Genomic DNA, 27905 nt, shown 5'->3' on the forward strand with positions numbered 1-27905 from the left:
ACAAAGACGGTGGCTGTGACGATGACTTGTTTAACGAGTACAAGGGTGCCGGAAACGGTGACGAAGTATACAGGCGTGATAGAGATTGTAATCACAACAGTGACGAATATGATGGACACAATGGTGATGAATACGAAGATGGCGAAGGTGATGAAAACGAATGTGGCGAAGGTGATGAAAACGAAGGTAGCGATGGTGATGAAGAGAATAGTGATGGATATGACGGAGATAACAATGGTAGAGGTGAAAAATTTGAAGAATTCGCCAATCCCGAAGAATATGAAGAATTTGTGGAAACGTTTACGGTACCAACGGGTCATTGTGAACCATCGGGTCAATGTCAGCGTGAGCCTCCGATGATCGGATCACCTATCGTTCCTTATTCATGGAAAGCACCCGAGTTCAGCGCCGATGATGTTGTGAAGGAAAACCCGAGTCATTATCCAAGTCATTCTTCTACAGGTAATTTAAGTGGATTCAAATGAGATTCAAGTATAATATGAAACCACATATTGTTTAACTAACCTTTGAAAGTAACAGGTAGCTCAGAAGAAATATATATTGGGCAGCAATTTGAAAGCAAGCATGAAATGAAGAAACATATCCACTTGTACGCGTTGAAACATAATTTCGAATTTAGAGTGAAATCTTCTTCGAAAAAGAGATGGTATGTTCTATGCAAAAACGAGAGCTGCACATGGAGGTTGAGGGGTGTCGTGCAGTGGTCTGAGATGTGGGAGACTACGTCGTACGAGGGTAAACACTCATGTGGGCGTGTTGTTCGAACAGAGGGCCATCGAGGAGCGGCACCATGGGTCATCGGTCACGTATTTAAAGACAAGTACTCAATTAACTCTATGGCGGAGTATTCGGCGCATAACGTCAGGGAAGAAGTGAAGACAAGATGGGGTGTGAACATATCGTATTTGAAAGCTTGGAGATCCAGGGAGAAAGCTATTGGGTACGTGCGGGGTACGCCGGAACAATCGTACCAGAAGTTACCGTCTTGGCTGTACATCCCTTGTGACTGTATCATTCGTTTTTGGGATGCTAGCAGTTGTTCTTGAGATGCTCGCAGTTGTTCTTGGGAAGCTCGCATTTCTTCCCACATTTCCCGTGTTATGACAAAGGCCTCGGGAATGTCGGCGCGAGAGGTCGCTGTGGGCCTCGATCCCATTGCGGGAGTGGTCGGACTAGCAAGACGAACACGTGGAGTGTCTGACACGTGTTCGTCGTCGGAGTCTCCGACGATGGCATCTTCTGCAACAGTCGCGACTCGATCTATTTCTTCTTCGACGTCTATGGGATACAGACATTTGCTCGTCTGTATCTCGAGGAGAGTGAACATTTCTTTCTCTGGTGCCCTTGGTCTCAGCATTTGAAGAACACCCACCTACAATACATTAATAAACGTTACCAATATTCCAAAATAATGTAAAATACATTAATAAACGATAAATAATAAAAAGTTACCGTTTTTTTATTCAAGACCGCCTCGATGTCTTTGCCCATTATGAGCACATTACTAGACCACGAGTGCATCCGGGGCACACGAATCCCCTGGTTCGACCCGAACCTCATCCTGATCTCTGGGATAGCCTCGTACGCCCAGTAATGAAGGGTATGGAGATTACCCGTCAATGTGTACTTGGCCTCTTTATGTGCCACATCCGGCTTGTCCTTCAACTTCTTTTGCAGCGTCTCGTGATAACGCCGTAGGTTCACCGACAGGCTGGAATACGTCTCTGCCCAACTCAAATTTCCCCAAGGCATCTTGAAGAAGAATGGGAGGTCTTGAACGATGTATAGAAATTTCTGCCACCTTTCTTCGATGGCTTTGTTGGTCGGCTGCCCCAGAAGATACCCATAGACGAATACGAGCAGCCCGAGCTTGAACGCAGCGTCAGGGCTTCGACATATGGTGAACGCGTTGATCAACGCGCTCAACTTGCTTCCGGCAACGCCGTTCAAGTGATCCGTGATCAATCCATCGTTGTTTCGCTCGTCTTGTTCGGCTTTGGTCGGACCGTCTTCATAAGTCATCCCCGAGACGAGTGCGTACTCGAGGCGTCCAAATCGTACTCGTTTGCCTCCGATACCAAAATGTATCTCCCCCCGTACCGTCGCCTCGATCTTCTTCTGAAGGAGAGTATGTACGAGCACCGGTGAGAAACCAAGCTCGCTCTCCGTAAAAAATTGCTCGAACGGAGTCCCGAGGATTCGTTCTTTTATCCCGAGCTCATCGAATCTACTCCGTACAAGCTTCAAGATCCCCGTCCCACCGTAGGTGATACGCCCCAGGGAATGAGACGTTGTATATGTAGTTTAAATTGTCCTAAAAAAACAACAACGTTAAATCAGAAACACAATTCAATTTCCCGAGACCGCGCGCCGCGCAGAGACAGTCGCGCGCCGCGCATACGGGGATCTCTTTCATTTTAAAAAAAAATCATCGTATAGCATCGTATATCATCGTAAAACAAGAAATTAAATTTTTAAAAAAAATCATCGTATAGCATCGTACAGAATCGTATATCATCGTAAAACAAGAAATTAAATTTTTTTATAAAATCATCGTATAGCATCGTACAGCATCGTATATCATCGTAAAACAAGAAATTAAATTTTTTTATAAAATCATCGTATAGCATCGTACAGCATCGTATATCATCGTAAAACAAGAAATTAGATTTTTTTTTTAAATCATCGTATAGCATCGTACGACATCGTACAGATTCGTACGACAATTTTTTAGAAAACATAAACCCATCGTACACCATCGTATCGCATCGTAGAGCTCTATGAATTTCATCGTACGACATCGTACAACATCGTACGATGCATCAATCTCATCGTACACTGGCCCTAATTTCAAACCCTAACAATCTAAATTCGACCCAAATCACCTCAAATCAACTCAAATCAGGTAATAACTAAGTCCTAAACCCTATTCTAACTATTTTCAACGAAGTTTAACAAGAAATTTCATGAAAACTTACCTTTTTACTTGGTTTTGAAGCTCGGGATTTCTGTCCGTCACCGCCGCCGGATCTCGAAGCATTTCCATCGTACGCCATCGTCCTCTATCGTACCGACCCGTACAAGATCGTCTGCCGTCGTATCCCCTCGTACACGATCGTAGAGTTTCTTTTTTTTTTTGAAGTGAGCGAGTGAGAGAGAGATGAGTTTCGGGGGGAATGAGATGAGTTCAAATAGATTATAAGGGTATTTTTGTCCGATTATGGTACAAAAGTCCATTTTGGGATATTTTTCAATATTAGGGTCTAAATGAGATATTTAATGGGTTATTAAGCCCACTTAATGAAATTTCTCAATGGTTAAATGCCTCACTGTTACAAATATAATCAATGTTGTTACTTGTTAAAACTTAAACATGATGTTTATATTATATTAAGGGTAATTAAGCTAAGTAGCCTCCTGAAAATAGCGAATTTATTTTTAGCCAACGTTCTGTAAATAAGTGGTAAATAGCCCGGATGATTTATTAACAGCCAAATTTTTACTAGACTACCCTTTTCTTTTTCCCGCCCAGTTTCGTCATTAATCAGCTCAAATATTTCGTTATTAATGCTCGCGAAAATCTAGGAAGTAATTAAAACCGTGTAGATGCGTTCACACACAACCGCCCACATTAATTTCCATAAAAAAAAGAAGAAGAACCCCAAACGATAATATCCTCTCACGAATCTGTTGGAGCCACGCCTGAGAAGGAGATCCTCGACCGGGTCAAGCTGGAGTGGCTGGCGACGCACGCGAGGGAAGCCGCGACCGACGATGGCGGAGATCGAGTCGCGTCGGACAGTCGGAGAGCGCACGCGAAAGAGATCGCGACCGGCGATGGCTGGGAAGCGCAGATCCGAGCGTCCACGAGCGTTGTTGAGCGACGACGAGCCGATCCAAGATCCAAGCCGCGAGCGAGCGAGGATGAGGCGCGCGACAACCTAGGGTGTGACCTAGGTTCTAGGTCGGGATTTCGCGGCGACCTAGGGCACGGCGGCGGAGGAGCGTGGCGACTTGGAGGCCCGCCGACCGGAGGAGATCCAAGGCGCGGAGTCTTAAAGAAGTCTCCAGCCCGAGTCCATCGACTATCCGATCTTTGCCGCGATCTCGTCGAGGCCGTGCGATCTAAGCAGTGACGATCTTCTTCTCTGGCGCCGAAAGGATAATCGACAATTGGAGGAAGGTCATGTTTGAGCATCAAGCCGATTTTGGAGATTCACGCCGCCATTTTGATGGCGGTCAAGTCACCATCGCTGCCGGTGACCTCCGAGGTCCGCGTAGGAAGAGACAGACATATGATTAAATAAGAAGAACAGTTTTTTTTTTGGTTGCTGTTCATAGAAAACATATTTACAATATATTCGTGTAAATAAAAAGCATATTTACAGTATATTCATTGTAAATACAAAGCATATTTACAGTATATTCATTGTAAATAAGAAGCTTATTTACAGTACATTTGAACTGAAAAAAAAATTCTGGAAATATTTTGAGCACGAAAATTCTGAAAATTATGAATATATGGAAGACAAAATAATATCAATAAATGAAGAATATATTTACAGAGTTTAACCACGAAAATAGATACTAATTACCTAAAGTCAACGCTAGAAACTTCCAAAAACATAACAATAAATGGGCTATTAATTTTCAAAATCTGCAGGAAATTTCAAATTTGAAAACTTCCCTATTCGGTTTCTGCAAGTTAAATAAGGGCAAAAGTGTAAACCTAATTTAATTAATAAGCTGCCACGTAAGCAATATGACTATTTACAGCATATTAACGAAAGGTTGGCCAATTTTAAATTGCTACACATTCCGTGGCTTAAGCAGCCAATTTTTTGTTATATTAATTTAATTCCAATAGTCTTACCCTATATTTTTTCATAAATAAATATAATATTCTAAAAATATATAGTAGTTGTTGCGATATTTTTTATTATAACTAGCACGCAAGCGGACGTATCGAACAAGTAATAGTGTTACGTAAGTAACGGATATCGATCCCACAGAGACTAGTTACTATAGCGATTTTCTAAAACTTGATGCTAATTAATTCCAAGTAAAATTAAGAAGATGGTTGTAACAAAAGCAATAATAATAAAACTAAAGCAGAGAAAAAGATACGAGTTTTGCAAGAAGAGAAAGTATGGGTCACGATTTCACCGGAACTAACTAGGTCGGGGGTTTCGGGTTTGAACAACAAAATCTACTCCTATGGATGCTAATCTCACTCTATCAAAATTATTCACTAGCCTCTCTCGAGTGTTCTAGCAAACCTATGTAATTGACGGATTATTATCCTCTCGGCATCTAATCCTATTAAAACAATCACACGCAATGAAACAAGAGCTCAAACGATTACATAAATTGCCTAGATTTTCTAACCTAGGATCAACTACGAAGACATGAACAAAAGCACGATTATTTACTCTCTCTCGAGTAGCTAAACAATCCTAGATAACAGTTCTAATGGTGATCAAGCACTAGAAAGCATAAGGAACGATTCATATCAAGCAATCCATAACAATGAAGCAAACAATGATTATCTAACCCTAACGAACCCCCCAACCATTATCAATCCCGGCTACATCGCAACCCCATAAGAAACTTAGCCTCTAATGGTGTTCATAATCAACGCTAAACATAACATAATAATTAAGAGCACTAAAATAAAGATTGAAACCAAAACAGAATTCATATTAAATAAAATTGATGTTCAACAATAATTTAGTGCAATAAAATAAATAAAAGAAGAGAAGAAAGAAGAACGAATGAATTCAGAGAAGGAGAACTCGTCGGGTTGTCAATTCCGTTGAAGAACGCATTTTTCCTCTTTCAAAAGCTCTCAAGAACAACCAAACAATAAAAGAGAAACTTAAACAAAAAGGAAGATTATGTTTTAGAGCTTAGAGTCTAATATGTAGGTCAATGGGTGATTTTCGGAGCATATTGGGCCTTTGGACTGGTTTAATTCGCTCAAAAACATCAAAAACGGAAAGTAAGTCCGTCAAAACCCGAAGGAGGGCGCGACGCGGTGTCCTTGCGCGGCGCGCGGTCCAGTCTTCAGCTTATGCGCGCTCCGCGCATAAGACTCTGTGCATTTTCACGATTTGCGCTCCCGGGATGCGCGGCGCACGACTGTCGATGCGCGGCGCGCGGTCTCGAATTTTGCCTTAGCGCGGCGCGCGAGGGAGGGTGCGCGGCGCGCGTTGTCGCCAATTTTCTTGCTTATCGCTTTTTGACTCTATTTCGACCGTTTTGTCTCCAAATCCCGTCCTTTTTCCACGAAATTGATTGTAGACGCTCTATTGCTCCTCTGAACCTGAAACTACTCAAAAACCTACTAAAACCATTAAAATACTTGAGGACTCGTTGGTTTTCGGTTCGGGAAATAGGAGTTTTACGCGTGATTAATGCACCTATCAGTAGTCTGATTGACTTAGATTAATATCTACACATGTCTAATCTAAAATATATACACTTTAATTCTTTAATATAAATTAATTAAATTATAATATTTAAATATTTGGCATAAATTTTACACAAAATAAAATAAATAGTGTTACACCAATTTTCATTTAAGATACTGTATATGCTTTTAATTTCCATTCGTACAATTTTTTGATTAATAAATAAATAAATAAATATCTACTTAGTAGGATCTATTTTTTTCTATAATTTTGTATAACTTGTTACTCAACCCCACGATATTTTAAATAGGTGTTTATGGAAATTTGGATAAAAATTTAGACGATTGTTATGAATGATATGGGATACTCATACAAGTTATCATACTCTTACAAGTTACTCTATACATTTGTAAATAAATTTACCACTTGTCATTTTCACCGTATGTAATATTGTCTATAAAAAGCATATTTCTCACTTTTTAAAATCTATCATTGATAGAAGAAATTCACTCTTGTTTCCTCTCATCTTTTTTTAGTAATTTATACACTCAAGCTTAGGGATGGCAATTTGACCTGTTACCCGCGTTCCGGCCCGTTACCCAATTTATTCGGGTCGGGTAATACCCGTTCTTTTTGGGTAAACGGGTAATACCTGTTAAAGTTTTAACGGGTCTGGGTACGGGTAACGGAATAATCATCCCGTACCCGGTTACCGGGACCCGAGCCGTTAACTTTTAAATATTTAAAAAGATAGTAAATTTTTATATGTTGCAATGAAGATGATAGCGTTGCAATGAAGATGGCCAAATTTACAATGAACATGATCAATTTGCAATGAAGACTTCTTTTGTATTTTTTATTTCTTTATTTTGAATTTTAGTGTTCTTTATATTGTAATAGCACTTAGATATTTTTCACCTAAATTTTATTATTTTTAAACTTTATATTGTTGATGAATTTTTATTTTATAAACGGGTAAGCGGGTCTACCCGACCCGCTACCCTTTTTTTAAATTGGGTAAACGGGTAACGGGTCCAATATTTTTAACCCGCTTACCCGGCGGGTATCCCCGTTACCCGGCCCGTCTCAAATCCAGGTAAACGGGTCCGGATAACGGGTAAAAAATTATAGCGGGTATGGGTAACGGAATACGTGTACCCGACTTTACCCGTACCCGTTGCCATCCCTACTCAAGCTATCACATCCACCTTTGTCTCTCATTATATATTACTTATAATAGTTTGTTTAATAATCTATAAGCTGTATTTTATAACACGTTATCTGCACGATCACTCTATTCTCCAGCAGTTCAGAGCATAGGTGTAATTCTACAACACTAAATTATTTGTATCTAAATTATTATGAGTGCTATTTTTGTATATCATCATATTTGCATATACAGGAGGCTCTGTCACCTTATGCCAATGTGATGTGATCTACAATATTTATACTAACATCATTAGTGTATAACTTCGGATTACTATATACATGAAGGCTCCGTCAACTTATAGTAAAACGATGTGAAAGACACTTAATAACTATTTATTTATAATTATCAAATTATTATATGAAGGTAGGCTTTGCCACCCTATAATAAAATGACATTAACTATATTCTAATTACTTATTTATATATTGATCATGCATTCAACTATATCTTTTTAATTTATTAAAATATTAATAGCAATAACGGTTATAAACGGCTCTATTAATATTAATCTTTTACAACAAAATAAAAATAAGTAACGGTTATAAACGGCTATTTTTTACCCTATATATACAAACTTCACCATCATTCCTACCATCTAAAAAATTCGTTATCATATCTACCTCATATATTTCTTACTCTAAATTTTATCTTTAATCTAATACACAGAATGGCTCACCTCATATTAGTGTTTGTTGTCTTATTTATTATTGCATTTAACATATTTTAATTTTCGTTGGAGATGTTCCAACTAATGATTTTTACTTTGCTTTAGTATGGATTGGAATAATGTATCTATCTTTAATCTTAACAATATTGGTAGACTTTTATATGTTTCACTAATCTAATAAATTATTTTATTTCTATTATTGTTCCAACATGTCGAACCTTATGAAGCTTGATTTCAGTCCCCTTTATATCACGGGAAACAACTTTCTGCCTTAGATGGTAGATATTGAGATGTATTTGGAATCCATGGGTCTTCTCGAGACACTTAACGAAGAGAACAACTCCTCGAGAATGGACAAGGCAAGATCATTGATCTTTCTTTGTCGACATCTCAATGAAAGCCTGAAAAACAAATATGAAGAGATCCAGGTGAACTATGGATGAATCTCAAAGAAAGATATGATCACCAACAATATGTAATGCTTCCCATATTTCGTGATGAATGGGCCGCTTTACAGTTCCAAGACTACAAAAAAGTCAGCAAATATAATTCTGCAATGTTCAGAATAATAACCCACTTAAGATATTGTGAGATTCAAATTACAGATACTGATATGCTAGAGAAGACATACACCACTTTCCATGCATTTAATATGACCCTGCAACAACAATATCGAGTGCGGGGGTATACTAAGTATTATGAATTAATTGCTTGCATACTTATTGCAGAAAAGAATAATGAGTTGTTGATAAAGAATCATCAGTCCCGTCCAACCGGCTCAAAAACGTTTCCTGAAGCAAACGCTGTCAACTCTGATGAACCCGAATATGAGAACTATTTTCGGGATCGTGAGCAAGGCCAAGGTCGTGGAAGAGGTCGTGGTCGTTCTCGTGGTCGAGGTGGTTATTTCAATAACCTATCCAATAAGACCACCGATAACCACAAGAAGCACCGAGAGGAAAAAAAATCCCGAAAATCTCCACAAAAAGGGAAAAGACGCCAATTCTTCTAAGAATTATGAAAGCTCTTGTTACAGGTGTGGCGCCAAAGGGCCACTAGTCACGGATTTGTCAAGTCCCAGAGCACTTATGCAAACTTTATCAGGCATATGGGAATGGGAAAGGGAAAGAGGTCAATTATATTGAACATGATGACTCCACTCACTTCGACGCATCTGACTTCAATGATGATTTCATCGATGCAATCGTTGACACTGCTAAACTAGCAGATGGTGGAGAATGAAAAGGGTTATGTAATCCCCAGTTGGGAATGAAGCTTGACGGTCTGGTGTTATGCTATATTTTCCTATGTAATATGTAATATCTTATGTAGGAATGTTTTCTTATAATTTGTAATATGAATGCTTCCATGTGTAATAGCCTACCTATGTTTTTCCTAATTAATGATATTTTCTTATCGACCTTTGGTTTGTTTTTATTTCGAAGTTTTTGACATGGATAAAGCTAATTGTGAAGCCAACCAAGAAGATAGTATCGAAGAAATTTGCATATTTGATAATGGAACAACGCATACTATCTTGAAGGATAATTTTTTTTTCTCAAAGATAAAACAAAAAAGAATCGTTGTGAATACAATATCAGATCATGTAGATCTAATCGAGGGAATTGACATGTCACACTTCACTCTTTCAAATGGCATAAAGATTACAATAAACAACGCTTTATTTTCACCAAGATCCAAACATAATCTTTTGAGTTCAAAAGACATATATTCTCATGGATTCGACACTTAGTCTTTTACTGAAGGTACCATAAAATATTTATATATTACAGCAGTTAAAGCTGGAAAGAAATATATATTGAAGAAACTACCAATGCTTCCAACTGGATTGTATTACACTCATATAAATACAATCGAATCGAATCTGGTAGTTGCCAATCCTTCAATACTAACTACGTGGCATGATCGCCTGAGCCACCCTGGTTCAATAATGATGCGAAGAATTATCGAAAATACACATGGGCATCCATTGAAGGGACAAAAGATCCATCAAAGATGTATTTTCCCATGCAAAGCTTGCTCTCTTTGAATGATATGAGATACTCATACAAGTTATCATACTTCTACAAGTTACCCTCTACACTTGTAAATAACTTTTACCACTTGTCATCTTCACCATATGTAACATTGCCTATAAAAGGCATACTTCTCACTTTGTAAAATCTATCCCCGATAGAAGAAATTCACTCTTGTTTCCTCTCATCTTTCTTTAGCTATTTATACACTCAAGCTATCATATCCACTTTTGTCTCCCATTATATATTACTTATAATAGTTTGTTTAATAATCTATAAGTTGTATATTATAGCAACGATATCATTATTTCTAAATTTGAGTATTTACTTTTGTGCTGGAATTGTTTTTATTCATTTAGACTTAAATGAATAAATACCGTTGTGGTGCTTCAATTCAGCTACTCTCATGTCACATGGCAGCGGCGGCGGGTCAATCAACTTGAAAAGCTTGGGTCTTGGAATCCAGCGGTCTCGGGCAACCTTGACTAGCTCTCCGTCGCCTATTCTCCATCTCGAACCTCTTTCTATAAGCTTCATGCCCCAGAGAATACCTTTCCAAATTTGGGAAGACCCAACACAATCAATATCGTCAAGGAAATCAGCGTCGGGGAAGTAAGTTACCTTGAGGACTTGATTCACCAAGCTATCCGGGTTTCGAATGATGTTCCAAGCTTTCTTGGCTAAGAAAGCTTGGTTGAAGTCCTCAAGGTGACGGAATTCGAGGCCTCCTTTCATCTTGTGCTTGCAAAGTGTCTCCCATTTAGCCCAGTGAATTTTCTTTTTTTTTTTTCCGTTGGAGCTTCCCCACCAAAAGGCGTTCATAAGTTTGTGTAGCTTGTCTATAAGACCCTTAGGAAGCCGGAAGCAACTCATGGCGTGGCTTGGGATGGATTGCACAATCGCTTTAAGAAGAATCTCTTCCCCGGCTTGTGAGAACAGTCCGCTCTTCCAACTCCTAATTTTGTTCCAAACTTTGTCGAGGACGAAAGTGAATAATTCGTTAGTCCGCCGGCTGGAGAAGGTAGGAAGCCCCAGGTAATGGTCTAAGTTGTCGGTAGTTTGCACCCCCAAGATCTCATAAAGTTTTTGTTGGCTATCCTCATCAACTTGTGAGCCAAAAGTGATTCTTGATTTGCCAAAGTTTACCTTTTGACCCGAGACTTTCTCATAATCAGCAAGGCAGTTTTTAATCACGAGCAAACGTCTTTTGTTGGCCTTGAAGAAAAGCATGCTATCGTCCGCGAAGAGAAGATGAGAGACGCATATACCCAGATCGCCGAATCTAATTCCTTCGATACTACCTTCTAATTCCACTTTGTTTAGAAGGCCGGAGAGGCCTTCCGAACAAAATAAGAAAAGAAAAGGGGATAAAGGGTCACCTTGTCTGAGACCCCGTTGAGGTTTGGCGGATCCGACGAGCTGTCCATTCAGTGAGAACGTAAATTTGACCGAGGTGATGCATTTCATGATCTTGGCTATCCAATCGTCGGCAAACCCAATTTTCCGCATCACGGCCTCGATAAACTTCCATTCTACCCGGTCGAAGGCTTTGGCCATGTCTAGTTTGAGGGCAGCGTGTTCTCCATTCCCAAACTTATTCTTCTTCATCGTGTGTAGACCTTCAAATCCCACCACAATATTATCACCAATTTGCCTTCCTTTGACAAAAGAATTTTGGTTAAGGGAGATGGATAAAGGCATCGCACCTTTTAGTCTTTCTGTAAGACATTTTGAGATGATTTTGTAGAGGACATTGCATAGGGAGATTGGCCGAAAGTCCTTCATATTCTTCGGGTTTTTCAGTTTTGGAATCAAAACCACAATTGTCTCGTTGATCTCGTCCACTCGGTGGTTTGAGTTGAGGACCCTGAGGCAGGTCTCGGTGACATCGGCTCCAACAACTGCCCAGTATTTCTGAAAGAAAATTGCCGAGAAGCCATCTTTACCCGGCGCCTTCAAGGGTTCTAGAGCGAAGACAGCTTCTTTTACCTCTCTGGCCGTGAAGGGTCTGAGGAGCTCTTTATTCATCTCCGCTGTAATTCTTGGTCTGATACTTTCCAACACATCTTCAGTGTTGTTCAACAAGCCTGTAGAGGAGGCAAATAGTTCCGTAAAGTATCTTGTAATAACTTTTGTCATCCCTCTAGTATCCGATTTCCAGGAACCAGACTCGTCAAAAAGACCTTTTATAACATTCTTCTTATGTCGTTGCGTCGCTTTCCGGTGGAAATTCTTCGTATTGCGATCACCTTCTTTGAGCCATAGCGCCCTGCTACGTTGTTTCCAATAACTCTCCTCCTTTTCCATAAGCGCGTCGAGCTGTCTTTCTTCTTTCCTCACAAGCTCGGTCGGGGTGTGAGTGGATTCTTCTGTGAGTTTCTCCATGATCGCTGTTTGTCTTCCAATTCTTTGTCTGAGATCAGCTAATTTTCCCCTACCCCATTGCCTCAATTGTTGGTGACAACGGTTCAGCCTGGCACTAATGGTGTTGTCTCCTCCTTTTATCCAAGTGTCTTCTATCAAAGCACCGCATTCTGGCTCGTCGCACCACGCCTTTTCAAATCGAAATCTTCCTCTCGAACCTCGCTGATTTCCTACCGTGTTCAGCCCCCCAGAGAGATCCAGAAGGAGGGGGCGGTGGTCCGAGCCCCGGAGAGGAAGATGAGTGACATGAGCAAGAGGCCACTCGTCCATCCAATCAGGATTAGCTAGACAGCGATCCAACCGCTCCAAAATTATCTCCTCGTTGTTTTTTCTTTTCCATGTAAATTCAGCACCTTTGAATCCAAGGTCTTGAAGATCACAGTCACTTACAGCTTGACGGAACTCCTCTATTTGTCTGCGAGGTCGGTCGCTGCCCCCGCTCTTCTCGTCCTCATGTAGGAGCTCATTGAAGTCCCCGCCAATCAACCAAGGTTCAGAACTCAGACCGCTCAGCCTCCGTAGGAGATCCCAAGAGTGACGCCGAAGGTGAGTTTCCGGGTTTCCATAGAAGCCGATGAAACGCCAGCTTCTACCGTCGTCCTCAACTACCCTAGCGTCGATATGCCCTCTAGAGAATCCTAGGATTTGTATGACTGTTGGGTCCTTCCAAAGCAGAGCCAGACCCCCGCTTAAACCTTTTCTCTCCACAGTAAAGACATTAGTGTATCACATAGTGAACTTTAGTCTTTCTATTTGAGACTTCGTTGCCTTCGTCTCATATAGAAAGATAAAGTCCGGTGAGTACTTCAACACGTGATTGTTGAGTACCCTCCTCGTCCAAGGAGAGCCAACTCCTTGGACGTTCCACAGGATTCCTAACATTGCTCTCGGCGGCCTTGCTCCTCAAGGCTCGCCGCTACAGTAGTGTTTGAGGCATTGAGATCATCAGTAGAACCTGAAAAATCCAAGGCCGGGTGGGTGGGTTCCGAGAGCATTGAGAGCTTTCCCTCTTCCTGGTTCTCGGCTGTGCCATTGGAGGGTTTGTTGTGGGTGAGAAGGCTGTTGTGCTTCTTCACTGATCTTGCCAGCTCTTTTATCGATGATCGGCGTCCATTTTTATGTCCCGATATTTTTTTTGAGCCAGTCGCGACTTTGCCCAGATAATCGCTCGCACTGGGGGAACGATGAGTCTTGTTCTTGATCGTGGGAGAATGGTGCGTTGCTGGTCTGAGAAGCTCTTGGCCCTCGTGTTGCAGGCCCTGGCTCATATCATCAGTATCCACTACCAGAAATTTGGCCTCTAATTACTGCCGAACGCCGTAGTCATTTTAAATCCACTACAGTTTACTGACTGTCATCTATTGCACTGGAGTCTTATCTCTTTGATTATGACTCCATTGTTTGGCCGTAGTGTATCTGTTTTATAAGACTGTAGTTAAAATATATAACTACATTGTTTAGATGTAGTCTTACTAGTGGCATCTATAAATACTACAACGTTATGCTGTAGTTATATAGAACTCAATTACATAAGATAAAAAAAAAACTACAGTTTTAACAAGTAGTCTTAATTGAGTCAATTAGACAGACTACGGCGTTTTTGTGGCATATATTGCACTGGAGTCTTATCTCTTTGCCTATGACTCCAGTCTTTTCTGTTGAAGACTACATTTTTATAATGTAGTTGTTCAAATTTTGAGTCAATAAACACTACAGCTTTAAAGAGTAGTTATAATTAATTGAGGTGGACAGACTACGACGTTTTTTTGGCATCTATTGCACTGGAGTCTTATCTTTTTCTCTATGACTTCAGTCTTTTTTGTTGAAGACTACATCTTTTAGGTGTAGTTTATATTCATGAAGTTATATTTTAACAATATAGACTACATTTTATCTATGTAGAGAAATTCTTTTTAATAAAAACATATATTTAAATAAATAAATAAATAAATACATTTATATTAAACACAATAATAATATCCAAAAAATCTCATATTTCATTAAATCAATAATAAATATCATTTACATAAATATCCAAAAAAACACCAAATAATGATTTCCAAAACAAATTCCAAATTGTGCCTAATGAGTTCTATACATATAATATTCTAACTAGGATTGAGGCAATAGACATGGTATCTTTTCAGGTAAAAAAGAACAATATAGCTTTTCATGAATGTGACCTGTAAGTAAAGATTCAACCATGAATACTTGAGTTGATGTAAACAAAGCAAATATAAGAAACTTACCAACAGTTAATGGTCTAAGAAACAACTAGAGATCAGAGAAATTGGTGGTGGAGTGAAAGACTATGTAACAATAGATTGGCACCTCCCACAACATTTCAAGGAGCCATTGACCATGATAGCAATCCGATCTCCAAGCTCGTCAGCTTCGTCCATTGAATGTGTTGTAAGTAATATTATCCGGCCCTTCTTTATTTTTTTAATTAGCTGACATGTCAAGCGCATTGAGTATGGATCCATTCCACTAGTAGGTTCATCAAGAATTATGACCTGCAATTTATTTTACGGAAAAACAATATTAAAACATTACAATCTGGTCAATAATCAAAATGGAAAAAAGGGAGAATAATTCAACTTATACTTTCTCATCGTAAGCCATAAAATACGAACCAATTTGCACAATCCAATCAGATTCAGGAACTAAGCCACACACATACTCAGAAAAAATAAACATGCAAAAGTGGAGAAAATAGAAACGTTGTACACAATAACAGGACATGATGACTATATACATAAAAGCAAATTTTACCGATAGAGGTTTTTGGTTTTGACTGAGACGAACGGCCTGCTTTGGGGTTCTTGTCTTTGCCCTGTTTTAAGTCAAGGGCCTCTTGCTTTTTCAAGTTCTCATATCACATCAAATAACACATCAAACCAAAAAAACAGTTCCCTCAAATTAACACATCACAACATCGACAGCCCTGTGAGCAACGGCGCTTCCGGTGCCAAAGGCCATTCCTGAAATATAATATAAAAAGTGGCATTATTTGGATTACGTCCATTGATATAAAGTTGTACTTGTTGTAGTCAATACAAACATATACTGTCACGACCCGCGAGCAAAAGCTCGCCCACGAGCCGCGACCGATCGACTCTCATATTAAACAATAGATCATAATACTTTTATATATTAAAATAGTTTGCGAAAATTCGGGGAAATTTTTCGCTTTTATAATTTAGAGTCTTATAGCGACTCCTATACAAATATGTTCCGGAACGTTTTAACAGAAGACACTAACCCCCGATTAAGAAACCCCATAGCCCATAGGTCAAGGCAATACGCGCTCGGTCTCGGTCTTCAATCTCGTTTCCCGCTTACCAGCTTTTCCCTTATCTACATTACCAAGGGTCATAAAACTATGAGTCGATTGACTCAGTAAGTGGGAGTCTATCTATAAAGTAAAACGACTAATGCCATGTGACGTGCAAACAAATACACAAGAATGCAGAATGATTGCTAGATATAACTAGAACATAACATTAGAGCATGACTGACGCGTGATATCACACTCTATCTATTCACTTGTCGTTCTGCAAGATCGTACATCCTCTTCTGCTACGATCTCCACAACGACAATAAGCCAGCCTCAGACCTCGAGCAGCAGTCTTACGGCGGCTTGGGTGTTTTAAGATTGTCTGGGATCCACTAGTGGTACCATTTTCATCTGACGTCGGCGCATGTGTGCCGCCTTGGCACGACAATGAGTTCACTCGAGGCGACTGCTCATTGCTGAATGGGTTCACTCTAGGCGACTGCCCATTACCATCGGGTTCGCTCGTGGCGGCTGCCCGTTATCGTTGGGTTTGCTCGAGGCGACTGCCCTTTACCATCGGGTTCGCTCGTGGCGACTGCCCGTTACCGTTGGGTCCTCCCCAGTTTTGAGTACTCAGCGCCATACAGACCACCTAGGTCTGCCACAAACACAAGTCGTTGACTTGTGGGTACCACCGACACAAGTTTAATTAAAGTTTGGGTACTCTGCGGCTAGCAGCGTACACGTTAAACTTATATACGGAAGAGCGTAACGGGATAAACCCCGAAAGAAATTAATGTTTCTCTTTCATGCTCGTTAAGTGATTTAGAAAGAAGATTCGGGATGTGACTCCCGGTACTTCCACACTTGGTTCGAATCCAAGAGTTTGATTTATGCTCTCCCATCACCCTTGATCTAACCTATCCACTATGGTTAGCAGAGGGATTTAACAAAACAAGATAACACCGTGGTTGGTTCAAGTTAGCGTTTGAACCTTACGGGCAAAACCCGAACTAAATTTTCAAGCAAGAGTGGCCGAAGCCTTAACTTTCATGTTTATTCATTTTAGGGCTTTCACCTACTCTTGTTTACTAGCAAATAAATGCACAAACAAACAGGGTTATTCCCTTGGTAAGTAGTTGACTTATGTCTCCACACTTACCCGGAATTATTTGACAGAAAGCTCGACGATTCCCGAATATGTCTTGCTTCACACGTTCTTCGAGGCACTTGACTCTTGTCGAAACGTCGAAAGAACTAGCATCCGGAGTTTCCATGCTTTTCATGCTTCCCGAGACTCTACACATCCTGAAGCGTTAACACGTCCTGAAGCGTCGAGAAACTAAAACATGAAGTTGAAATCTCATTAGTCAATGATTCAGGAGAAGCTGACGAGCTTAAGGTTCGTTATCGGGATTCACTGCGAGTCGGTTCAGGGGTTCGAGAATTTAATTCACTTATTTCTCGGCTTTTCGGAATTTAAACTTATTCAAGACTCGTGCGAGTTCGTACCAGAGAACGAGTACGAAATAAAATCCAAATCATTATTTGACGAGTCTTAAATAAATTAAATGAATAATCCGAAAAATCATACAAACCGAGAATTCTGAATTAATTAACCAGAATTTAAATTCTCGAACATTCTTAAATAAATAATTAATAATCCCTGAATACAATCTCAAATCCAAAAATTAAAACTCGAGTCTAACGCTATAAAGCGATAAACGACTCACGAGTTAATCGAGCTTTAGAATCTTTTTCTGAATTCACTACTCTTCGGCTTCGACGCGCTCAGTTTCCGCCGGTTCTCGCTCGCTTTGACTTGATCTGCGACTGAGCTGTGAAATTCAGAAATGAATATCGAGTCAATTCCTAAAGTCCAACTCCCGACTCAAACCTAGAATCCGAAAACGAACAACTAGCACGAATCTCAACTTGTCACAAAATATTCCCGACTCATCAACAAACACAAAACAAGCTCAATATAAATCATTCCCGAGGCTTAGAGTTTAGCAACATAACTAGTGAACCAAAACACATAACCGAGACCAAACTCACGGCCACAAACAGCCCTCGGCCAAGACAACACTCAGCCACGATAACAAACAAATCTCAAGTATCCAAGATTCACAAACAACTCATCATGGCCTCAAATCATCACCAATCCAGATTCCAGAATTTACAAATATCATCACAACCTCGTAACAACAACAACAATCATAACTCATACCAATTTACACATCAAAGACCACACGGCCAAGGCAAACCACTTAACCAAAATGTCACACGGTCATGAACAACCACACGGCCAAAAATCAACTCCAAAACCGAATCTCATAAATTCCAATCATCAACATCAAAACCCAACGTAAATCACACCGAAAAACAATTCAAACCCATCAACCCACGCTCACAAATAGAAACCCCCAAATCAATTTCTCTAACCCTAAATTCCAATTCGGGTCAAAGAGATTTACCTCGTTTCTGGAGGAATCAAACTCTCCGGTGTTCACCCTTCTCTTCACCGGCGTTCTCTCTAGCTCGCGGCGGCTCAACCTTTACGGCGGTCGCTCGGTCTCGCTGGACAGCGCGCGCGAGGTGGCTATGAGCTCGCAAGAGGCAGAGCGACGATGGAGATGAGGAAGAAGAAGGAAGGAAGGAGAAAGTGAGGTGGTTGTGGCCGAGCTTCTCCAAGCTTCTTCGTTGGTGTTGAATTTTTTTTTCTTCGTTAACCTTTGCAGGTTGGGCGCGCGCAGAGAAGAGAATGGGAGAAGAAGAAGAAAGAGAGAGAGTGAAATGATGAGGGGGCTGAGAAAGAGAGATGGAGAGTGGAATAAGTGGTCATGTGGCACTCTCTCGTCACGCCACATGTGCACAGGTGGTCCACTCAAATTTTGACACGCCTCTCCTAAAACGACCCCATTCTCTCTTTTTCTTTCAATCTCGTCCTTCAGAATGTTGCACATAAGTCCTTTTAAAACTAAAATCTCACAATCCTGTCCTTAATTAATTAAAAATAATCTTGAAAAATAACCGAGAAAATTATTATTATTTCCCGTTATTTTGAATATATTTAAGGGATCTCGGAATTTATTTTTACTCTTGAGATTTTTAAATCTCCGAGTACGTTCCAAATAATAATATTGAATTACTCGAATATTCTCATTCCGAAATTTCATCGACATTAAATATTATCATTTTCCAAGATATTTAAAATTTAAGGACGTCTCACATGCAACAAGAATTTGAAATAAAACTCGTCTATTTTATTCAAATTCACAAGTCGAGCGTTTACAAAAGTTTATACATTACATATACATTCAAGCTGTATTCCCAAATTTGAAAACGGTTGTGTCGAAGGCAAAATGGGTACCTTCATCCATGTAGAACACACTCCTTTGTGAATACGTCCAGCAGGTGTTTTCTCATGTACTAACGCATAGGTAACGTGAATCCGAGAAGGAGCGAATCTGTTGTAATAATCGAGAACATGGTAAGAACAGAAACCGAGTACTACAACGTAAAGCAGAGAAAGAATGCAAATACTCAGATAAGGAAGACAATGACATTTGTGGCACCATGTTTCAAGTGTTCGAATATATTGCCATGGGCGTTGAAAATTTCTTGTTATGTGCTTTTTTCAGTTGTGCCTCTAATGATTTAGGTTTCAAGATTATGCAAGAGGAGAGAGTTTAAGATTAATAGAGGTCCTCTTACTTTGGCGAAGATGAAATTGAATAGTATCTGGGCTGTAAACGCGGAGCCACTGCTGCAAAGAATACACCAAGTGGAGGCTTGGCTGAAGGAAATTCAGCCAGGACTTCAAGCAAGCTTCTCTGGCTAGCAACGACCCATTGAGAATATTCATCCTGCATTAATATGTATCACGAGTTAAGGCATGTTCATAGTAAAGAAAACCGAGCTGGACTATGTGAAATGAATAGCATTAAAATTACAAACCTTCCCAGCAGGTGATGCAAGATGTCTTAATCGATCAGCTTCAGCTGGATCCGAAGCATGAGCAGCCAAAGCAAGCAGAGCCGACTGGAGCACAATTTATAAAGGAAATTAGGATGCAAATTACGTAAACGTTCGCTACTAGCAATTTATAATAATGAACAAAAATTCTGGGCCTAAAAAGTAATCAAAAGAAAAAGAGAAACTAACCTTCTTAGGAGAGTTTAGAAGATCTGCATAGCGAGCCAGTGCTGTTCTTAAGGTGCATGGAGGGAAATGAGGGGGAAAGGAACTTCCACTGGCTAGCGTACCATCCTCTTTATCAGTGTGAACCAAAAAGTAAGTTTCAGGTGACAGGCCTAATAAATTCACAGCCTCTTCAACAGTTTCGCTAAGGTTTTTGCAGTAAACACCAACATGGTCACTAGTCTCATACCTGAAAAGAATGAAGTGATGGAATTCCATAAATGTCAATATTTGTAAGTATGGCGTACTCATATTTGTAATTATGGAATTCCATAAAAACTTGGCCAAGACAACTTACAATTTGAAGAATTAATCACACATCCTATGCTCCTCAAGATGTATCATTTAAACTTACCGGCATGGGTGCTGAGCATCAACAACAGCGTGACCGTTTGCATTAGCTAGCCCAGCTCTTATTCTCGAGCTGTGGGTCAATAGGATCAAGAAATTCTACACGGTATTCCAGCACAGCAGCAGTGTAAGGAGTAGAAACAGTTGTTGCATCATCCTCGTCCCTAAGCAACTGATCCAACTCCGGCCATACCAATTCTCGCCTATATCGCACATAAATTAGTGCAAGGAAACATATTAGTTTTCAACGGATATAACAAAAAAAAGGTGCACCATTTATTCCAAGTATTGAAAGTTATCTGTACCACGCAGTGAAGTCATCCTCAATGCATTGATCATCGTCGCCAAGCCCAACTGGAACAAGGCGCTGAGCACCTGCATATACATATATTTGAAGAAATTAAATTCTATAAATCACTGGCATTAAATTCACCAATATGAAATCATGATATCTCACTATAATAGAGAGCTGTTCATCACAATCAAGCAACAAACTTACCCTGTTCGACAAGGATATCATCAACGACCTTGGCTACCTGTCGTTCACACAAGTACAGATATATGAGTTGTGGAAAAAAAAAGAAAAAAAGGGCAACCAGTGGATAGAGTAAAACCAAATTATGAATACAAACCTTATTAAAGTGCTCATACTGTCTGTTCCCAAGGCCAAACACTCCGTACTTCAGATTCTTAAAGCATTCGCCTCTCTCTTTACCCTATCAATGACACCACAATCACACCTCAATAACCAACATTCATATAAACAACTACAATAGAATACCGGTTCACCAACTTCTCAAAACAGCTCTTAAGCTCAATTATTATTTTTCTTTACCTCAGAGAACCATTTGTAAAATCTGGCGGCATTATCCGTTGGCTCACCATCACCATATCTACACATAAACAAGTCAAACCAAACCGAATCACTCACCAACCAAACCACATAACGTTAAGAAAGATTTTATTTTTAGACCAAATTTTTTTTTTTAATTTCGCTATATGGAAACTCACGTAGCCAAGAAGAAGAAGGCAAAGCTCTCTTTCTTCAATTTCTCCTCATATAATGCTCACAGGATAACTTCTTTCTTAATTACCAATCACACCAACCTGCAATACTTGACCACTTCAGATAATGCTCAAAGACAAACCATCAGAGTATCATTGGGAAAAACATGTGAAAAGTGAAAAGTGCAAACCGCTTCGTAGTGTATGGCAGTATCATCAGACATAAGCATTAGGACAAGGGTGGGTAATGCCAAAAATCTGCAACACATAAACTCGATTTTGACTCGGGAACACTGAATATATCTCCCAGCTAGAGAAAATGTGAGGATATTAGTACGTGTTTTGTTTTATACCTGTTTTTGTTCTCGTCCATCTTAAGAGCGAGGGTCCGAATGGCCGCCGCCGCAGAAGCTCTCTGCACCTTTGCGTCTCGGCAGTCAAGAAGCTCATCAAGAGGAGGAATATCACCTTCGATTCTACACAAGCAAAAAAGACATTCACAACATAATCAGCAATTCTAGGAGAGTTCATGACTGAAACACAAATATATTTAAAAATAAAAGAAACAAATCCAACTCTTCTATTTATCATGCACGAGATTGCTGATCGCATCGCCACATTGGTCAAACCTGCAAAGTCATCATTAACCATGGAAAAAAAAATCAGCATGAGTAACTCATAACCCATGCTGATTAATTAACTCTAAATTACGAATCTTACGATTGACTTTGTAATAGCCTTAGCCGGAGTCATTTTTTTTATACATGTAATAATAAGTAAATTCTATACATAACAGGGCAAATAATGAAGAGGAATACTCGAGGCCAATCCAATCCATATACCACGGAAAATCACAGAACAAGCAAGAGAAATCAAAACCCCCTAATTTCTAAACCTAAATCGAACTAAAAGAAAGAAGAAATTTTCAAATAGAAACTCCTACCTCTTATTCATGAACGAACCACAGAAATTTCTAGCGACAAATTCGAGAAAAAGAATGAAGAGGAATACTCGAGGCCTGGAGATACAAATAGAGAAGGAGAGAGGCTAACCTAGAAAATCGAGGTTGAAGGTCTTGGTCGGCGGTGGTGGAGAGGTCGCGCACGGATAACGAAGATGAAAAAGAAGCATCAAGGTCGAAGGTGAAGAAGGTAGAAGCCGTGGTGAAAGTCGTCGTGGATCGGCGGTGGTCGAGGAAGAGCTAAGCGACGGCGAGAGAGAGGCGTCGAACTGTTTTTTGAAGTTTTTCCCGTGTAATATTTGAGGGAGATAGAACTTTTTGAAGTATATGTGTGAATATTAGAGTATTTCTAATACTTAGTGGTTTTTACTTGATTTTCATATGGGTGGGAATATGAAAATTTCCAATACAATCTAATTAGTGAGTGGGAAATTTCCCTCCCACACTCAAATAGTAAAATTTTGTTAATTTTTTATATTTTAAGAATTACAACTCCTTCTTTACATTTGACTGTAGTGTAAATGTGCCAAAATTTTGTGGGAAATTTCCATCCATTTAAAAATGGTGAAATTTTGATCATTTTTCATTTTTTGAGTATTACCACTACTTTTTTATATTAGCTGTAGAGAAAAATAGACCATTATCTACAGCTTTATATTCGACTGGAGTCTAATATAGACCTAAGAAAAGGTGACCGTAGTCTGTATTCAAAGACTCCATTAAAAGGCTAAACTGGAGTTGAAAAAAAAAACTGTAGTTGTATCCCATATTTCTCGTAGTGATCGGGCCCAAAAGAGAAAATGGGATTCAGCGTGATGTTCATTGGGCTGGTTTCTGAGTGGGCTTGTGGCCCGATTAGCTGGGGCTCGGGGGCATTTATTTCCATGTTTCCAGGATTTTGTGTCTTCGGAGGCATTAAATTCGAATTATTCACCTGATGTGGAGCGATGTGCTCCAATGAATGCGCATGGATTTGGGCGGCCGTTTCCACCGAGGTAGGCAGGTTTGAGGGGGGGGGGGGCGGGTGTTATTAATGCTGATTGGCTTGGAAATCGCGCCCGATAAGGAAGGTTCTTTTCCCAATTCTCGCAGACCGTTTGAATTTCCCAGTGGACCACCTCCGCCGTCGTGGGATTTCGCCGTGGGTCTGGAAGGAGAGTCACTGCCTTCGCCAAGATCCCCAGGAATCAGCGCTCTGATTAGGGATAAGAATTCCCCCGGTTTCTTTTTGTCTGCCTTCATCCAAGCCCCCAGCGCTCGCACCATTTTGCCATCATCTCTCCGTATCATGAGGGCCTGCTCTGAACAGCTTCTTTTCTCATGAGTGAGCGCTCCGCAGTTATAGCAAATAGGTGGTAATCGTTCGTACTGGAATTCCACCCATTGTTTCTTGCCCCCGCTTGGCACAAAACGTCCTGGGCTTAATTTCCCGTTAAATGGCACAGTAGCTCTGAAACGGAAGAAGTTATTGAAAATAACATCTTTAGGCTTTGCTATCTTCAGTTCTGTGACTCTCCCCACAGTTAACGCAACCTTCATTGCATTCTTGGGCGTAACCATCTCCGGAGGGAGACCAACCGCTCTCACCCAAAGGCTAAGCTCGTCCATCTTCACTGATCTCCAATCTCCCGACACCGGCCAATTCCTCACCAGGATGGTACCTTGAGCAAAGCACCAAGGATCTCTAGCAGTAATGTATTGGCTCTCTTCTTTTTTCTTGCACCAAAGCTGGAACGAAATAGCTTGATCATTGGCTTCAAGGACCTTTAGACGCCAACCTTTAGTCAAACTCCACAACCCCTCTAGGAGGGCTCCCAGAGCTTGACGTCGGATTGGTTTCTTAGGTATAAGCCTCCCAAGAATTCCTTCATCTGCCAAAGAGGACGCTGAATCCGTCTGCAATTCCCAATCTTCGTCATCATCTTCCATACCAAGCAAGTTTGTTTGGTGTGTCAGATCTAAAATATCCTCTTCTTCCATGGTTCTCACGCAGGAAGTCTTTCTCAAGTAGAGAGAATCTCACAAGGAGTCTTTCTCAAGTAGAGAGAATCTTAGTATATGATTCTAGTCAAATTTTTAACTCATTACAGACAAATACATTAATATAATTCGTGAATCCGATTCCATTAAACATTCCATAAACCCACAAAATAATCTATTCAACGGTCGACCAGACCACAATAATTTACATAGACTTTCCTAATTTCAAATGATCGTTCATGCAACGCACGTGGGTTCAAAAGAGATAAGGTGCAATAGAAAGCTGCCCAACCAAATCTAACATGGCTTGATAAGGCTGTCTTTGTCACTCCAAATATCCTCAAATTTCTCCGGATTCTTAGTCTCCGAGAGAGAGGGAGGGTGGAAAGAGCACAATTACCATGGTGCCCCTCCTCTTCTCCTCCTCGCAGGCTCGCTACGCCACACAACCTCTATTCCTCCTCCTCTCTCCCCTGCAAACCCACCGCCGGCGACCTCATCGTCTCCGACTCATGCGACGCCGCCACGTCACCACTCCGGTTTCATCCCAAGCCCCGCAGGTCCCGGCGCCGAGAGAGAAAGAGCCTCTGCGGCCGGGGACGGTGTTCCCCGGCGGCTACAAGCGACCGGAGATTCGGATCCCTAGCCTCGTCCTCAACCTCCACGCGCGCGACGCTCTCGACGATGCCGTCCTGAGCCTGGTCGACCGCGCGGTTTCGAAATTGGTTGGAATCGTTTTGCTCGACGGCGACGATGCCTCCGGCGGCGAGGTATACGAAGCCGCCTGTAGGTTGAAGTCGCTCGTCAGGAATCGAGCTTACTTGCTGGTCTCCGAGCGCGTTGATATCGCCGCCGCCGCAAATGCTAGCGGAGTTTTGCTCTCCGATCAAGGTCTCTTTCTTTGGCGTTACTATTCTTCTAGTTACTATGCTCTGCATATCGTTAATCGAACAAATCCGGTTCCAGTTCATGAATTTCGAGGAAACTTGTGAACTAGGTTTACAAGGAAATGAAATGCTTTTTTTATGTTTGTTTTCGTATTTAGAACTTTAAATTTGAAAGGAAAACAAATTAGTTTGCCTAGATAAGAGAGTATATATAGGTTTTTTGGTCTTTTAAGCGAGGGATATTAAATTTGCACCGAAATCTTTTTAGAATCATAGGACTGAGAACGATAAAGAGAGAATGAACAAGTTGAAGAGAATGAAATAATAGAAGCTCTTAACTTGTTATTGATAATCAGATTGTTTATATACATTGTTACATTCTGTCGAGTTTGTTACAGCAAAGACAAACTCAAATACAAGCCAGACTAGAGTTACGTAGTAAGCTCGTATCGACTAGAATTAACACAAGTAAACGTACACCTCACTTTACATTCCTAATCAGTCTCTGAACTAATTTTATTTCATGTTGAAAATTACATGCAACTAACCCCTGTAATCGGTGATGATTTGTGAGAAAGTAGAGTAAAACTCGTCTAAAGGATTTGAATTTCGTAGGGATGTCGAGATAACTTTCTATTTTCTTTCTGTAGGCCTTCCTGTCATTGTAGCAAGAAGCACGATGATGGATTCGAGATCTGATTCGGTGGTACCTCCACTGATTGCACGGAAAGTACAATCCCTTGATACCGCTTTAAATGCTTCGAATTCCGAGGGAGCTGATTTTCTTATATATAGTGTCAGTGATGGGTCACATGTGGATTCAATGCCCAACTCTGTGAGAGACGATGTTAAGATACCGATTTTCGTCAGGTTTCCTATATATAGAGAAGACTGGTGCTAGTGGCTTAGTTATTTCTGTCAAGATTTTGAAAAGTACGCTGAAAATGTGTTGAGTACTTTGTTTGACGAAGTAGACCCACCAAGTATCAGGGCCCGGGATGAGTCTTGTGACCCATCGGTTATGTATAATGGATTTGGTGATAAAGAAATAGTTGCCGGCTTCATCAATTTGGAAGATCGAGAAAAGCAGTTGATAGAAAGAGAAAGATTGGCTTTGCTTGAAGCTATAAATGTCATTAAGAAAGCTGCTCCAATGGTGATCATTTAATTAAACTATTTGGTAGTTGGAGTTGCTCGTAATTTAGATTTTCAATTCTGTTGCTAAATTAAAATGTTTTTTTTTCTTTTCTTTTCTAGATGAACTCAGTCATGGTTTTGTTTGACAGATGGAGGAGGTTTCGCTTCTGGTAGATGCGACTTCTCAAATTGATGAGCCATTTTTACTGGCCATAGTGGTAATTGTGTGCTGTTCCATCGATATATATGGGTATTAGCTCTTATTTTCACATGAATCCCTTTCTTTTATTTGAAAAAAAATATTGAACTAAGGGCCAATGTTTTTTCATGCAAAATTGAGGAATTGAGATTTAATCATGAAGAAAGTATGTTGCCGTGTGATTTTACATACCTAGCAACATAGAACTTGATTTGCTTGGTACTTGTGCTTTAAACCCTTACAAGGATTCTTGTGGCTATCATATTTTATTTTCCATGTAAATTCCATCAATATATGTCTGAGATCAAAACTACATCCACTATTTTGGTCAATCGTCATTGTTCTGCGTTTGTGGACTCACAATCCTTATGTATGATTATTCGTTTACAATAACATTCACTGAAATCGTATTGTTGACCTGTAAAATTAGTACAACAATATCTCACGAAAATACACAGACTCCGAGTACGAGGGCTCCGAGTACAGAGGTGATTTAGGCAAGACTTTATCTTTATACAGACGAATCTAATACAAGAGAGCAGTGTTTTCTAGAGATTTCAAGTGAAAGAAAGTGTGTAAAAAGTCCGTGCTTCGTTCTGTGCCGCTGCTTCTATTTATACTCGTCTGGTCGTGTCTTTGACGGTTATTCTGAAGAACGTGGGGTGATCAATCCCACGTTTTGGACGGTTTTGGGTAACTGCCCCACGCTGAGGTAGACGGTTAATACTCTTCGTATGGTTCCTGAACCGTCAAGGTTGCGTTTTAGAGTTTGAAACATGTTTTCTATTGATTTTGACTAGTCTTTGACCCACGTTCTTCTCTTCTCTTCGAAGTTCTGATCGGTGGGTTTCGTTCTTAACTTATGAACGGTTCGTTCCTTTTCAATGGATGGCCCTTAGGTTTACTTAACCCGAGCTCGGTGCTGGATTCTTTTCTCTGCTCGGGATTCCGACTATTCTTCTCGGAGTCCGACTAATTTATCCCGTAGCAGCTGCCCTCCAGTTTCTTAATATTATTAGCAAAAATGGTAAGGAACTATTTCGGTTTAATTAATGACCGTGTTCATCTTTGCTTACTTGCCTCGGAACGATCCGAGTAGAATTCTCATTCTTTTTCCTTTTTGTAGGACATC

At 40.3% G+C, this 27905-nt stretch overlaps 1 long non-coding RNA gene and 2 pseudogenes across 1 annotated transcript; 1 reads left to right on the top strand and 2 right to left on the bottom strand.

The window, feature by feature from the left end:
* Window positions 1-15896: 15896 nt before the first annotated feature.
* LOC149388643 (uncharacterized) lies at window positions 15897-18821 on the bottom strand. Its single transcript, XR_016300793.1, has 4 exons — window positions 18528-18821; window positions 17784-17888; window positions 17213-17392; window positions 15897-16130 (listed from the first exon to the last, which is right to left on the bottom strand). It is a non-coding gene; the product is annotated as an uncharacterized LOC149388643 (long non-coding RNA).
* A 530-nt stretch (window positions 18822-19351) lies between these two features.
* LOC149388644 (NADPH--cytochrome P450 reductase 1-like) lies at window positions 19352-21982 on the bottom strand (annotated as a pseudogene).
* A 2969-nt stretch (window positions 21983-24951) lies between these two features.
* LOC149388645 (putative transmembrane GTPase FZO-like, chloroplastic) overlaps window positions 24952-27905 on the top strand; it is a 35917-nt pseudogene continuing 32963 nt past the window's right edge.

The sequence above is a fragment of the Urtica dioica genome, chromosome 8 (assembly GCF_054948205.1).
Source record: "Urtica dioica subsp. dioica isolate 48M chromosome 8, U.dioica_male_clone48M_v1_H2, whole genome shotgun sequence".
Taxonomy (NCBI): domain Eukaryota; kingdom Viridiplantae; phylum Streptophyta; class Magnoliopsida; order Rosales; family Urticaceae; genus Urtica; species Urtica dioica.